General features: G+C 35.8%; 1 pseudogene; it reads right to left on the bottom strand.

Annotated features, from left to right (window-relative positions):
* The window catches only part of LOC119190724, a 17,273-nt pseudogene extending 892 nt beyond the window's left edge, over window positions 1-16,381 (bottom strand).
* Between the last annotated feature and the right edge of the window lie 293 nt (window positions 16,382-16,674).

A 16,674-nucleotide genomic window follows, 5' to 3' on the forward strand; every position in this document is an offset into this window, starting at 1 on the left:
CTGGCGCGGGTCGTTCCTGGGCGCGGGTAGCCACTCACCCACGTGTCCATCAGGAACGGGCGGCTCATTCCGGTCCACAGCCGATGTCGCGTCTGTTTGCGACTGGAACATACGCAATGGCTTAGTTGTATTCTGTGCTTGTATTGTACCACTAGTTGACCCGAAAGACGTTGTCCCGTCTTAACTGTGAATTTGCAGCGCGCATTCTGTCAATCGCTGGCAGTTAAGTCAATAGTGTCATTAAGTTTTCTTAAATTTTTAAAATTTTCGATGCAATTTTTTAATTTTTTTCTTTCATAAGAACCTTCTCCAACAATAACGACACAACAAAAATAGTGTAATCGCTTCAGCCGTTCACGCATGATGGCGTGACCAAAGGGAAATAGGGATTCATTTACATATATTTCATTTATATATATATATGTAAAGGATATACATTCTAGTCTGTGAATCCTTTAAGTTTTAAATAGGTTATAGCGGCCTACATGGTTGGTAAAATGGCTTGTTGACAATTGACACAAAGTAAATCAGCAAATAGAGAGAAAATATAATTTTATAAAATATTTTAAAAAGGAACCGACAAACTGAAATTATTAACTTTAATTGTCGTTTCTTTGATTTCAGGTAAGAATATGCCATTTTGGTTATATACTGTTATTATTGTGATGTATGTACTTAATTACTTAATAAAATATCTTTGATTTCAGAGCAACGCAAGTTTATTTAATTTATAGTTTGAAGTTCCAAATAAACATACGTAGTACTTTGTCTTATAAAACGACAACTCTAGTTAATATCAATAGAAATGGAGAAATTACGATTTAAATTTGAGGTAATGGGATCATCAGATGGAAAGTCAAATATAATTTGTATAACCTCAATCGAAACACCGGACGAACGTATTTTCGAAATCCCAGACGACCTAAAACCTGCAAGTAAGCATACCAGCATAGTATCTTCAGACGTTTATACGAAAATTAGAAATTCTCTAAAAAAGACACCAAACACGTTCTATATGGATACCTCTAAATACAGATTTGAGGAAAATATATCTAGACGGATGTGAAAATTTACAGTTTGGCGATCAATATTTAGATGAAATAACTAAAGAACTATTATCTCCACACAAGAATACTACCAGCAATGTATCAGAGAAAAAAACTTTGTAAAACCGCTGAAAGATTTTTGATGGAAAAATTTTCGAACAAATCATCAAGTGCTAACCAATGGATTAGTGAATTTGAGAGGAATGTGAAAGATTCGAAATTACACAAGATCAAGAGAAAATTGAGATTTTAAAATATCGGTTAGAAAAACAGTGCTTGGATTGGTACAACAGCATGTTAATAAAACTAACAGTGAAATCGGAATGGCCAGTGTGGAAGGACAACTTTTGTGAGACGTATGAAAATAAAGGTTGGTCGCAAGTGAAATATGCGTTTACATTTAAGTTTCAAGCGGGGTCATTACTCGAATATGCCACAAAAAAGGAAAGATTATTGTTAGAGATTAACAGACAAATTGACACACAAACATTGATAAATCTCATTGTAATGGGACTACCAGATTATATAATAAATAAAATTGATAAAGAAACAGTGCAATCAACGGCAAGCCTCTATAAGGAAATTGGAAAATATGAACACATGGCTAACAAAAAGAATTTCATCAAATATAAGATAAATACCTTTGAACCTAAAGGAAACACTGACAAAATAAAACCATGTAAAACTTGTGAAAAATTAAATAAAGGTATCAGGTTTCATCCTGAAGAAAGGTGCTGGTTTAAACAGACAGATGATTATAGTCGGAAGGGGAATAATAAGGCTGTAAATAATTCTGTAATAGATGTTGAACTTATTAATAATGAGACAAAAAACGTATAATAACACCATTAATTAAAGTCAAACTATTGTTAGACGGAAAATTAGAAATTTTTGGAATTTATGAGTTCAGGCTCGAATGTTTCTATAATTAATTCAAAATTAGTAAGACTACGAGAGGAAAATAAAAATTCTTTGAGTAGTGATAACTTAATCACAATTAATGGTGTTAAAAACGAATGGTGTGGCAAATATTAAAATAAAAATTTTTGATATGGAAGAAAATACAGATGTTTATATTATAGATGGAGAAGAATTTAAAAATGATTTTTGATTGGACTGGATATCATAAAACAATTTAAACTAGTTCAAGACGAAAACTTGAAAATATATCAAAAAGAGAAGAAAAAAATAATGATGAAAGAAAAGAATTTATGTTTGAGGATGACAAAGATATTACTTCTGAGGGATTGAATAATGAACCAAATCCATGTTCAGTGAATTTTAATGAACATATACAAGAGGAGAATTTCAAGATGAATATGAGAAATCTAACTACTGAACAGAATTCAGAAATTTGTAAACTAGTCGATACTTACAAAACGATTTTTGCAAAAGATAAATATGACATCGGCACGGTCAGAGAATATGAAGCACGAATTGACCTACTTGTGGACAAATATTGTAGTAAAAGACCTTATAGATGTTCCATTGAGGACAAAATAGAGATAGAACAACAAGTAGCAAAATTACTAGATAAAAATCTCATAGAGGAATCATACAGCCCATTTGCAGCACCGGTAACATTGGTCTTCAAAAAGAAGACGGAAAAAGTCGAGATTATGTATAGATTTTAGAGAACTCAATAAAATAGTGATACCTCAAGCACAGCCATTCCCATTGATCGATGACTTAGTAATCAAAACAAGAAACTCAACATATTTTTACAACACTAGACGTCAATTCGGCATTCTGGTCAATCCCACTAAGAATTGAAGACAGAAACAAAACTGCTTTTGTTACGCAAGAGGACATTATCAATGGACATGTTTACCTTTTGGTTTGAAAACATCGCCGGCTATTTTTCAAAGAATATTAGGTAACATTTTGAGAAAGTATAAGCTTACAGATTTTGCAGTTAACTACATAGACGATATCCTTATATTCTCTAAAAACTTTCCTGAACACATAAATCATTTAACACAATTGTTTGAAGCTATAAAGAATGAAGGTTTTAGACTAAAGTTTACGAAATGTACATTTGCTTCGGATTCAGTAAAATATCTCGGCCACATAATACAAAAAATAAAGTACAACCAATACGAGATAATTTAATTTCAATAAAAGATTTTCCAATTCCGAAAACTCAAAAATATCAGACAATTTTAGGAAAAATTAATTTTTATCATGAATATATACCGAAAAGTGCGATAATTTTAGAACCACTTCACAATTTATTGAGAAAAATCAAAAATTTAATTGGTCTGCGGATTGTCAAAAATCTTTTGAAGAGATAAAAAATGTTATGCTCGCAGCCGGTATTAGAAATCTTTGATAAGGATTTACCAATAATTATTTATACAGACGCATCTTTGCAGGTATTGGGGCTGTATTAAAGCAAACACAGCCAGATGGAACACAAAACCAGTAGCATATTTCTCAAAAAAATTAAATCAAGTCCAAAAGAGGAAAAAAGCAATTTACTTAGAATGTTTAGCGATTAAAGAAGCAATAAGATACTGGCAATACTGGTTAATAGGTAGATCATTTATGGTATATACCGACCATAAACCTTTGGAAAACTTGAATATCAGGTCTAGGACAGACGATGAGCTAGGCGACTTAACATATTATTTATCACAGTATGATTTTAAAATAAAGTATGCGCCAGGAAAAGACAATACAGAGGCAGATTGCTTAAGTAGGAATCCAGTCTTAGATGCAAATGAGGATACAGAAGAGCAATTAAAAATTGTGAACCAAATTAAATTGCAAGATATTGTTACAGATCAACAATTAAATGAGGATGTACAAAAATAAAATCTAAATTAATATTAAAACAAAATATTTACTATAGAAAAGTTAGAAAACGTGAAAAAATTATATTATCGGAAGAATTTTGTAAAAAACTTATTAAAGATGTACATAAAAATATGTGTCATATAGGTGTAAAACAGATGCTAAATATGATTAGTCCATTATATACGGCTAAAAATTTTACCAAAACATAAAAACCATTGTAAAACTTGTGAGACATGCATAAAAAATAAAACAAGAGGTCAAGATAAGTATGGTTTAATGTCACATCTAGGTCCTGCAACAAAACCTTTGGAAATAGTATCGATAGATACAATTGGAGGTTTTGGAGGCTCACGATCAACCAAAAGATTTTTACATCTTCTAGTGGACCACTATACACGATATGCTTATATTGTTACTTCAAAAACACAGACTGCTAATGATTTTGTCAAATTGATTAATAATGTAACAGATTCGGATTCAATTGGGATGATTCTCACAGATCAATATCCAGGACTCAACTCAAAAGAATTCAAAGAATTTCTAAATGGAAAATCAATACCTCTAATCTTTACTGCAGTTAATGCTCCATTTTCGAACGGTTTAAATGAGAGACTAAATCAAACATTAGTTAACAAAATCAGATGTAAAATAAATGAAAACAGTAATAAAACGGCATGGACGTCGATCGCTCATAGTTGCATAGATAAATATAATAATACAGAACACACAGTTACTGGTTTTGCACCTAAGTATTTGTTAGATGGCACAGATGTTTCTATTTTGCCAAATGAACTAAAACAGGATAAAAACACAAGCAGAATGGATCAGAGATAAGAAAATAGCATTTGAAAATTCAATAAAGTCACATAATTACAATAAACTAATATTTGATAAAAATAGAACTCAATATAACTTCAAAGTAGGTGATATGGTATATGTAGAGAATGGTAACAAGTTAAATAGAAATAAATTAGACGAGTTGAGAATTGGTCCATTTGAAATTGTTGAAAAGATATCAAATTCAATATATAGAATTAATACAGGTCATAAAAAGTCAGAGTCCAATCTCTTTCATGTCACAAAACTCATACCAATATGTACATAAAACACACAGATAATATGTGTAATTTAAGTTTTTATTTTATGTTATTTTCTTGTATAATAAGGAGAAAAATACAGAGAAGAGAATTTTTTTTTGATAATATGTATAATTTAAGTTTTTTATTTTATGTTATTTTCTTGTATAATAAGGAGAAAAATACAGAGAAGGGATTTTTTTTGAAAAAAAATCTTTGTTGGGAGGGGAGATGTAAAGGATATACATTCTAGTCTGTGAATCCTTTAAGTTTTAAATAGGTTATAGCGGCCTACATGGTTGGTAAAATGGCTTGTTGACAATTGACACAAAGTAAATCAGCAAATAGAGAAAATATAATTTTATAAAATATTTTAAAAGGAACCGACAAACTGAAATTATTAACTTTAATTGTCGTTTCTTTGATTTCAGGTAAGAATATGCCATTTTGGTTATATACTGTTATTATTGTGATGTATGTACTTAATTACTTAATAAAATATCTTTGATTTCAGAGCAACGCAAGTTTATTTAATTTATAGTTTGAAGTTCCAAATAAACATACGTAGTACTTTGTCTTATATATATATATATATATATATATATATATATATATATATATATATATATATATATATATATATATATATATATATATATATATATATATATGTCGGAGGAAGCTATGTGTCCAGTTGATTGTTATTTGCGTGCATAACGCACAATAATTGTTAATCTAATTTTATTTGATTTGTTACATTTTTCTATTACTTAAAACCTTACGCCTTAGCCATAATGTAATAAACGTTTATTTAAAAATTATAATTTACGAAACGACCAATCAGAGCAAGGCACGTGCCTCGAGCGGGGTCGAGGCGCCATCTTTATTATTCAGGTAGGCCATGAGTGCTTTGGACATAGAATGGAGGATTCATGATAGTGACTGATAGACTTGGATCGTTGAGAATATTTGTTGGTTTAAGTAAGATCGGTGCCCTGAACCCGCTGCTCGGTCCTAATTGTCCATTTTTCTATCATCATTATTGTAAAGTGACAAAATATTGTTTATTTTAAATTGAAATATAAAAATATCTGTGATCATTGTGTTTTGTGCTCGCATTTTACCCTGATGACGCCCACTAGTTTGCAACCACTAATGCCGATGTTAACGGGAATAATGCTTCTCCGACATATATATAGATTGCTGTGCTGAAGTATTGGATTAATTCCCAGGTCGTGTCAAGTTGAGTTGTTGACTACCAAAGTTTGGGATGTGAGGCTGATAATGGTGAAAGCCTTGCCTCTATCAAATCATAGGACGGAATACAAATGACAAAGAGTGATCCACAGTGACAAAAGAGTTACCCCTTGAGATAAAGAGCATGAGTCTGTCTTCAACGAAGATGTGCTAATTTGATAATTAACTGGTGTTTTAGTCTTCTAATAGTATTATTAGGAAGATAGGTTTTCATTAATACCAATCACCGAAACTCCTAGCTTTAAAAAATAACTAAAATCCAAAACCCACCATCTTCTTATTATCACTGAATCCTATCCCGGTCCAGTGCTTGCTGTTTTTAGTCCTGATGGTGAACTTGATAGAGTCCTTGCCTCGCTTGAGTCCGAGGTACTCCCAGGAGGCGAAGTACTCGCAGGTGTTGTTGGTGGTGCTGGCGGGGTCGCAGGTGGTGGGCAGCTTCCACATGCCGCCACACTTGTCCGGGAGCGGTAACACTCCGCCGTTGATGGTGGATTTTGTTTCTTCTGCAATTGGAAGTAGGTAGAATTTAGAATTATGTGTATTATTAAATACTCTACAGTAAAAGGCACTAGTCACGAACAAGTATAAACAGTGTGGGGGTTAGCGTGTGCGCACAAATACCGAAAGCGTAGGTAGTTATTGAAATAAAATATAAGACATTTGAATAAGGGAGTAATGATAAAGCGATCGCATAATGAATACAGTGTTAAGAGAAATAAAATGGTGGAGTTTTTGTGGTCCCTCAATAATCTACTAATTTTGGAGACTCAAAAAAATCTGATGTTTTTTTTTCTATAAAATATACATATACATCATCAAAAGCTACATCACGCCATCAAAGGATTCATCTCTCATTGTCGACAATAGATTTTATTCACATTCAGGTCAAAGTCTTTAAAGCTGTGATAGAAAAATTAAATGATCTAGACGTTAAAAATATAAAGATCACTTTTCATGCAAAAGATGTGCAAAGGCTTTGATTTTGGCCCCGTATGGCTCAGACCAATGACAATTTATGGGAGGTGAACGTCTTCCTTCACCTGAAAAGGCAAAATGTCACAATTAAAAAGCTAATTGACTTAAGAGACATTATTTCTAGACTGCTTCGGTGGCCTAGTTGGACTACATGCGCGGTACGACAGCGCTCTGAGGATCTGGGTTCGAACCCAGTGCCGGGCAAAGTGATGTTTGGGTTTTTCTGCTCAGTATCAGTCCAAAGGCTGGAATTTGTTGCCAATATGGTGATAAGCTCGCCCTCTATCACATCATGGGATGGAACACTTAGCGAAAAGTGGGTGCCCTGGTTGCGCCTCTGCATACCCCTTCGCGGATAAATGCGTGATGTAGTGTGTGTGACATTATTTTTCGAAAACTTAAACTAAGTTCAAAAGACGGCGAAATAAAAGCAATTCCAAATATATATAATTTTATATCGCATAAAGTCACTTAGTTCACGTGGTGTTATATCCTCACCGAAGAAGTTGATGGCCAGCACTCCTCTCTGCGCCCCATGCCCGTGGTACTTCAGCTCGTCGGGTCTGTAGAAGTCCCCCACGGCGGCGGGTCCTCGCTCCAGCCCCGAGGGGGGCGAGTGCTTGTACTTGCCCGGCTCCTGGCCCCGGGCCCAAATCACGTGCATCAGGTCGTCCACGAACGAGTGGTCCGTGGGCTCCTTGGCCTGGGATTAGAGATTTATATATATTTTTATTATTGCTTTGAATGACAAGTCGAGCTTGCCGTTCGCCTTGCGGTAAGCGATACAACCGCCAATAAACAGTAGAAACACCAACACTGCGCTCGCCATCCTGAGACATGAGATGTTAAGTCTTATGTCCAGTAGTTACACTGGCTACAATGTCCTTCAAACTGGAACACAACAGTGAATACACACTGTTGCTTGGCGGCAAAAATAAACATTGCAGTGGTACCTGTCAGGCGGACTCTCACATACGAAAGACCTACCACCAGTTAAGTTTAAATATACATACTATAACAGAAAAGATGGAATCAGACCGCTTCCAAGAGGAATAGAAATCTTGAAGGAAGGCTTATTAGTGGACTTTTTTATGATCGGTGATACACAAACTTACAGCTATAGGTTAGGAAAAACGTGGATTAATTGTTTTCAATTACCTTGATCTTCCTGCGGAACATGATGGTGGTAACGCCATTCTCCTCGTAGCCAGAAGCGGCGGTGATGTCGTCATGCCCGCCCCAGAACGTGTCCACGCGTGGGGTGGACCTATAACACAGTTATGAACAATCATCATCAGCGGCAGCATGTTTGCTGCTGAACAACAATGAAAAAAAAGCACTGATTGGTTAATTTACTCGATGTGTCGCAATATACAGTATACGTTTACTCACCTATCTCTAGTATAATAGTCTTGCACCCTGTGTAAGTTGCCGCGCGCGGTGCCTATCACGATGTCGGTGCAGTCCATCGGGCTGAAGTCGTACTTCGGCACGTACTCGTGGCTCGGGAAGTACCCTTCAATGTCAACGGCTTATAGTAACCACGTCAGTGCCACGGCTGTAGACCGCGTGATACACTCCACATATCAAGAGCTTCGGAACAAATTGGCGCAGAGACAAAAGTGAAGTTCTAAGCGAAACTGATTATATATGAAACTAGCTGACCCGACAGACGTTGTCTCGTCTTAACTATGAATTTGCAGCGCGCATTCTGTCAATCGGTGAAAGCTCAGGGTGAAAGTTATTGCAAACAATTGACAGTTATATAAAATTTATATTTTCGTTAAGTTTTCTTAAATTTTCTAATTTTCCGCGCAATTTTGTTATTATTTTTTTTCATAAGAACCTTCTCCTGACAATAACAAACACAACAAAAAAAATAGTGAAATCGGTCCAGCCGTTCACGCGTGATGGCGTGACCAAGTGAAACAGGGATTCATTTTTATTAGATTATTATATTTAGAAAGGTGCGTGTTCCAAATTACGGCCTGATACAATTTTTGCACTTCTGTCTATAAGCCAATTTGTCATGAAGCCCTCGATATGTATTAAGGCTAATTTAAAAAGATCCTTATTGCCATTGTTGCCAGGTGAGATCTCAACTCAATTAACGCCGATGAAGTTATAGCGATTGCTATATTAGACTGTCACTGTCTACATCTAAATACGTTTTGCATCGATATTTTTGTTGCTTCACCATTCGTAGACATTACACGGATGTGGGAAGACTATTTAATAGACCTCATAAAGTGACGTCTATCATTTGACACCACTAATTTAAAACATCCTATAAATAATGACCCAATGTCAAACCCACCCAGATTTCCAAAAGTTGTTCAGCACTGGTATATTTATATCTTTCTGTACACTATCTACATCCAACCTTTTTCAAAAACACCCCCTTAAAAATAAAAGCTAATGTCTCTCTTATCTATATCCGCTACAAACATAAATTTCTACCAAATGTGCTACCACATTCTTGGGATCACCCTCTGTGTATTCTTTGGTGTAAAAACTTCTTAAATAATAATTTCCGAGTGTTTTTATCGCACTTTCCCTACTTCCACAAGACCCAAGATCTTTAATGTGCAATATATGCTAACTAAACAATGCCACGCCGGCCGAGAACATCTATAGGACATCTGAACCATTCATTATGTACACGTATAATCTCAGAAATAATACACAATATGTCCAACCATCAAACTACTTTTGATAACTAGAAACTTAGACCTAGCATGACTGTACAAAATCGTCCCATTCAAAGAAAAATTTGGGACTAAAAGTTAAGAGTAACTTCCATTATCCAATGTACAAATATTTGTTGAGTTGGCCACTCTTTTCTTTTTTTGCACACCTCTATAATCTATAGTCGTTCAAGAAAAGTATAATCCCAAATATTTTTTTATTTTTTTTCATCTCCAACTTCCTTCACCTAAGTGTAGTTAAAAGATTAAAAAGACACGTTTAGTGATTAAAAACAGAAAAAGGGGGTAAAGGAGAAAAGAAAGGACAAAAGAGGGGTAGAGATTGCGAAACGCGTAGCGGTGGCTGAGTCAAGCGAGAACAAGCAGATATTAAAGCAGATATTGAAAGTGAGTCAATTGTGAATGTTTAGATTATTGACACAAACTAAGTAATAAATTACAGTACGCATTGTTGCAATATTTTATTGTTTTATAAAGATATAATATTAATAATATTAGCCCTGTATACTGTCCCACTGTTGGGCACTGTTCCTCTACTAATGAGAGGGAATAAGTTTTCATAAAAAATATATTTAAAAATAAAGAACACAATTGTCAGAATAACTGATAAGGGATTTCCAAGTTGTTAAAAAAAGATAATCTTTCTCTTATAGTATACAGTATTTTCCCTAGGGCTTCATTAAAATAGTAATGATATATGATAAACTATTCTAATGTCTAATATAGCCGTCAAAGTATTATGCCAGAAAATCTAAACATTCAAATATAGTATTTTCTTTGAAGATGGAAAGATGAAGTGAAAGAAAGTCATGCAACCATCAAAAACCCATTCGTGAAGTGAGATCCCAATAATACTATAACAATTAAATAATATGAAATCGATAATTTGACGTCAACATTATCAAAAAGTTGCTTTTTTAAAGAACTGCTGATTTTTTTAAAGTTATTATAAGATCAGAAAGATTTTTAGACGTATCGATTTCAATTATTAATACTATGAACATGACATATGAATTTCATACTTAATTTATATTATATACATACATACAACATACAGAACATAAAAGTTTATGTAGATATTTTATATTTTTTTACGGTAAATAATTAGTTATATTTTATTTGATTATAAGGCGTATTAATATTCGTAAGTACTATTAAACAATAACTTGTTATCTATATATCTTGTTATCTATTCTATATATGTTGTGCCAAAACGAATTAAAAAAAGGCTTTAAAAAACTACGAAACTCATTGCCAAATTTTATAAAAAAATAATAATTATTCATAATAATTTATGGCACAGAAGTGTCAAATATTTTAATAAAACATAAACATTAATAAAATATTAATAGCACAATAATTAGCTAAATATTATTTACTTAAACATATTATAGCTATACAAAAATAAATAATAAATACATTGTCAATGGTAATCAGTCTCTAATTCTATAAAACGATACTCTACGATTGTAATTATTGGAAATAATGTTTCATTCTATTATTTTATTAAATAAACAAGATTAGATTCGTAATGTTAAACCAAAAGTTAATCCATCATGAAGTTTTTAGTCCACTATCACTCCTTCCGCAGTATTTTGTATTATTTTCTTTATCAGATACCATTGACAATGTAAAGTGCAAAGCTTGGGTGCGTTACCTTCTTCGTCTTTAAGTCCCTTCACTAGCAATGTCTCGGGGCCGGTTCGGCATTAGGCTCGGGGGAAGGTTCAGCGGAAGGCTCGGGGGAAGGTTCGGCGGAAGGTACGGCGGAAGGTTCGGAAGAAGGTTCGGGGGATGGCTCGGGCTCAGCTTTAGGCTCAGGCGAAGGTTCTGGCTCGGATTTAGGCTCAGGAGATGGTTCGGGCTCAGATTTGGGTTCGGGAGACGGTTCAGGTTCTGATTTTGGTTCAGGAGAAGGCTCGGGCTCGGATTTTGGCTCAGGACTAGGTTCCGGCTCAGATTTCGGTTCTGGGGTAGGTTCGGGTTCCGATTTTGGTTCTGGAGTTGGTTCGGGTTCTGATTTTGGTTCTGGGGTGGGTTCAGATTCTGATTTAGGTTCAGGACTGGGTTCTGGTTCAGCTTTAGGCTCTGCGCTAGGCTCCGGTTCGGATTTAGGCTTGGATGTAGGTTCTGAACTAGGTTCGCTTTCAGGCTTGGGTTCAGGGCTGGGCTCGGGTTCGGGGCTGGGTTCGGGACTGGGTTCGGGTTCGGCTATAGGCTCGGGGCTAGGCTCAGGCTCTGCGGTAGGTTCAGCGGTAGGCTCAGGCTGGGGTTGAGAATCTATCAAGGACTTAGTCTTTGGTACGGACTTTGATAAATCGTGTGACGCCTGGTTCGGTTCGAGGCTAGGTTCGGGGGAGGGATTTGTGGTCGTTGCGTCCACATCTGTAAAAACAACGTGTACATGCAGCATTATATACATACACGTGTATAAGTTAGTGTATTGTACTGGAGCGGTCGTGAGTTAGCACAAGTGCCGTGGTTTCACTTATATCGGGTACTCACTTGGTTTCTGCGGCTCTGGTACGGCCCGTCTCTTCCGACCTGGAAGGGAAATAGTTTTATAAACCCTGCATAGTCTTTTCAAAATGAAAATAATTTACCACAATATAGATAATAATTGCGCCTCATAGTAACAATGAAAACTAATTTTCACAAAAGAATTAGGTTATAACGGACAAAATAGTCTTATATGACTAAAAGGTTAAGTTTTTTTATTGGCAAAGAATGCGGTCCACCTTGGAAAGCCAAATCGGCCGCCCATATGCTTTAGAAATGCGAGGGATACAGCCAAGCCGCTAACAAACTCTACTTGTGTAGTAAAATAGTTCTTGTTGCCACGGAAATGTCTCCTTGGCATCTGTAAAGGCCACAACACAAATGTTACTGGAAACAATACTAATAAAAACATTGAGTTACCTTTAGAACTAGAAACTTTAAACGACATGCTGGTCTTCACAGTGACGTTGCCGTCCAGGTCCTTAAAGTCAAATCCGTCGAAGGAATGCATCGCCACGCGTTTGTTCCTATCGTTCTCGGGGGGAGACGTTACGGTTGCAGGTTCGGGGATCGGTTGCGCGGTTGGTTCAGGTGTCGGTTCGGGGAGTGGTTGCGGCTCCGCTTTCGGCTCCGGTTCCGGAAGCGGTTCTGGGTTCGGTGTGCTTGCTGGAGTTGAAATTTAAAATTCAGAAATTTTGTTAATATAATCATTTAAAATTAACGTTATGTGTTGTCGAATACGGTTCAAATTAGTATAACAAAATACTTTAATATGAAGATGTGTTAGTTGTGATTAATTATGAAGATGAGTTTCATTCTACGTGTAATTGAATTTGTATCACGATCTTATTCATTTTCTTCGCTGCCGCTCGCTCACCGCTTACTAATCTTTGGAAGCATTTCATAATTTGTTCATCGCATAAAATATTAAATAATGCATCACTCACTAGATCCGTCCATCACAGGTCCCAGCACTGGGAAGTTCTTGCACTGCTTCGTCAGACCTTGGGGTCTCCATCCAATACCTGAAATAAACGAGTGTATCTAATTAACAATTTAATGGATTCTTTAAAATGACTTTGATAGTTGCTCGACTCATTTTTCAAGAGATGGCGTGAATGAGACGTGGGCCAGGGCATCCTAGGTTTGATTCCTAGACCAGGCAATATTTTAGCAGGATTTGGCCGGAATTAAAACTACAGACCGAAATTTAATTGATAACATTAAACCCTACGGAAACAAATTAGACTACCTCTTGCAATACTACTTATTTATTTATTTAAATAAGGTCCTCCAACAGTACACACATTTCTTATTGACAATATAAAAGTACTAAAGTCACATTCTAATGTATGTACCAATTAAAGGAGTACACAACATCCACAAATTAAAACTAATTCTAAAATGTACCAACCAATAATTACTAAGCAAACATAACTATGATATGTAGAAAAAATTGTAAAGTTATTGAATTTTATTTTACTTAATGTCATGAGTATTTCTTTCCTCACTGACCTGCGTAAGAGGTTCCATTCACCACCATGACTATCTCGATCTCGTTTTCCTCCTTCAGGATCCGCCAGTAGAGCCTGAAGTCTTTGGACAGGTCGCGCTTGCTGTGCAGGGAGAGGTTGATCTTCTTGTCCTTCCATGGCGCCTCTGTGATAAAACGTAATTACTGGACTAACAAAAACACACGTCACGCATTTATCCCCGAAGAGGTAAGTAGAGGCGCAACCATGGCACCAACTTTTCATCAAGTGTGTTCCGTCCCATGATGTGATAGGGGGCGAGCCTATCGCCATATCGGGCACAATTCCAGACTCAGGGCTGATACTGAGCAGAAAAACCCAAATATCACTTTGCCCGACCCGGGATTCGAACCCAGGACCTCAGAGCGCTACCGTACCGCGCATGCAGTACAACTACGTCACCGTGGCAGTCAACGACCATTAGACTAACAAATAAAGGCACCACATGAAAACTTACTCACTTAATTTTGAAGGTTCGATTGCAAAAATTAATCAATCAGAATGATATTCCATGGCAACGGTTATTTTATTTGTAGGATTAGTTTTGGGGTCTATCTAGACATTAATCTATCATTGTTTATTGTTTCGTTATACCCAAGATTCTGGGCTTGTTTCACGGCTTCTGAATAAAATAGTTTTTAAATAAATGGTCACAAAATGAGTACACATTGGCTGATAACTACGATAATTGTCAAATTAAATTTATTTGGAAGCATTTTAAGTACTTTGATTCTATATGATTCGGAACCATAAAATGTAGAACTAATTATAGCTGAAATATACTCGTTTTATAACTTCCATTGGTATAATTGTACGCTACGTATTGTAATTTGTATTAACAAGTATTAACTCACTCTTATTGCATCCCTTGCCGTAAAACCCATGCGGGCAGTAGCACATCTTGGAGGGGCTCTCGGTGGAGTTGACGTCCACACACTTGCCGCGCAGACCGCAGTCGTTCTCCTCCACGCACTCGTCCGCGAACTGGCAGCGCGCGCCGCTGTACATCTTGTTGCACTTGCACCGGCCCAGGATGTGGAATCCGTGCCCCGAGCATGTCTCGTGGTATGATTTACCTTCAATAAGGTACAAAAGTTCAAGACATGCAAAATAAAATGGAAAGAATAGTCAAAATCCACACAAAAATATATTTGATGAATAGAAGAAGCAACTGTCAAATAGAAGAGGGACACGTAGACAGGCGTGACGTTATTACGCAACATTGCAGGCGTAAGAAAGAGATGGCGAGATAATTATGACTAATTTCGTAACTAATAGATATAGTTTAGCATCTCTTTCTCATGATTATTGCAATATTTGAAATATTAATTTTCTTCTTCATAATATTTCCTCTCTTTTTTGTTGTATATCTTTCTTGAGATTGGAAGAAATTATGACAAACCCGAGACAGACATGATATCTTCATATGGCCAATTACTATGATCTTAAACGTTATAATAGTTACAGAAATATAGAAAAAATTGACCAATCGGAGTAAAGTCTGTTCGACATACTTGCAATTGGTTTATTGTTCTTATTAAGGTGGTAGCTCAAGGTCCATTTTCATACATTTTGTTTCGGCTTTAATCTGGGTAACTAAACAAGTATTGGCAAGTAAAGAATTTAAATTCACGTCTAGTTAGTGATTAGTTCTCGCAGTTGAAAGAAAAACGTAAAATATTAAAAATCATGGATATTACGGCATTTAAAATTTAAAAACACGAATTTTTAAAGGAAGAAATATCCATTATTATTATTTTACTTGCCAATACTTGTTTAGTTACCCAGATTAAAGCCGAAACAAAATGTATGAAAATGGACCTTGAGCTACCACCTTAACGCGTAGTTAGTGTTTAGGTTAGATTAGGCGAAATATGGACTCACGTGGTAGAATGTCGATGTCTGCGCATGACCAGAACCTGTAGTTGGTGCCCCACTCGCCCGCCTCTCGCTGCAGCTGCAGCGTGCAGTTCTCACACGTGAAGTCGTTCGGCAGCCGGACTTCGTACTTCTGGGCGCTGGAATTATAAATATTCTTATCCGAATTCCAAAAACGGGAAGTGTTAAATTGTGTGTTGTACTCGGACTACTCTGAGATTTGTGGTCCAATGTCTATGATGCTATTTTTAATTAATAAGCGACTTCTAATTATGTTTTTGTTTTGTTTTTTAATTTAATTATAATAAGATAGGTTTGAAGCAACCACCATTTTTTTAAATATTTCCTTCCCATTACTCTCACAGCATATGTCTCCACTGCAACCAATGGTAAGTAAGTGACATTCGAGTATCAATTGCCGAAGGATTATCCTTCATTCAACTCATTGTTAACCTGTTTGGTACCGGATATAAACAGTTAATACCGGAACGCCACACACTTATTTGGGCCACATGACTTGCCTCTAATATTACTTTACATAGCTTTTTTTTCGCGAGGACAAAACGCGTTCTCACTACTACCACTTGGAGGGTGAGTAGAATGGTCATGTTGGTTTCACCGGCAAAATGCGGGCGTGTTGCTCTCCTGTCTAACCCATAAAAGGACAAAACGTGATGCTATATTTATGGTGTGTATGTTTTTAACTATAAGATACAAAAATTAATAAACAATTAACTTGTCGCTCAAGATTAGTATATTCGTTTGGCAATACTAGTATATTAAACCTTGAATAATTCTGATGTTTATAAACAGTATTCAGAGATAATTAAAAGCTAGTCAGCTGCGGAATGCGGACTCTATTGCGTAGTGTTTATTTATAATATGGAAGATACTAGTTGAT

The sequence above is a fragment of the Manduca sexta genome, chromosome 5 (genome assembly GCF_014839805.1).
Source record: "Manduca sexta isolate Smith_Timp_Sample1 chromosome 5, JHU_Msex_v1.0, whole genome shotgun sequence".
NCBI lineage: Eukaryota > Metazoa > Arthropoda > Insecta > Lepidoptera > Sphingidae > Manduca > Manduca sexta.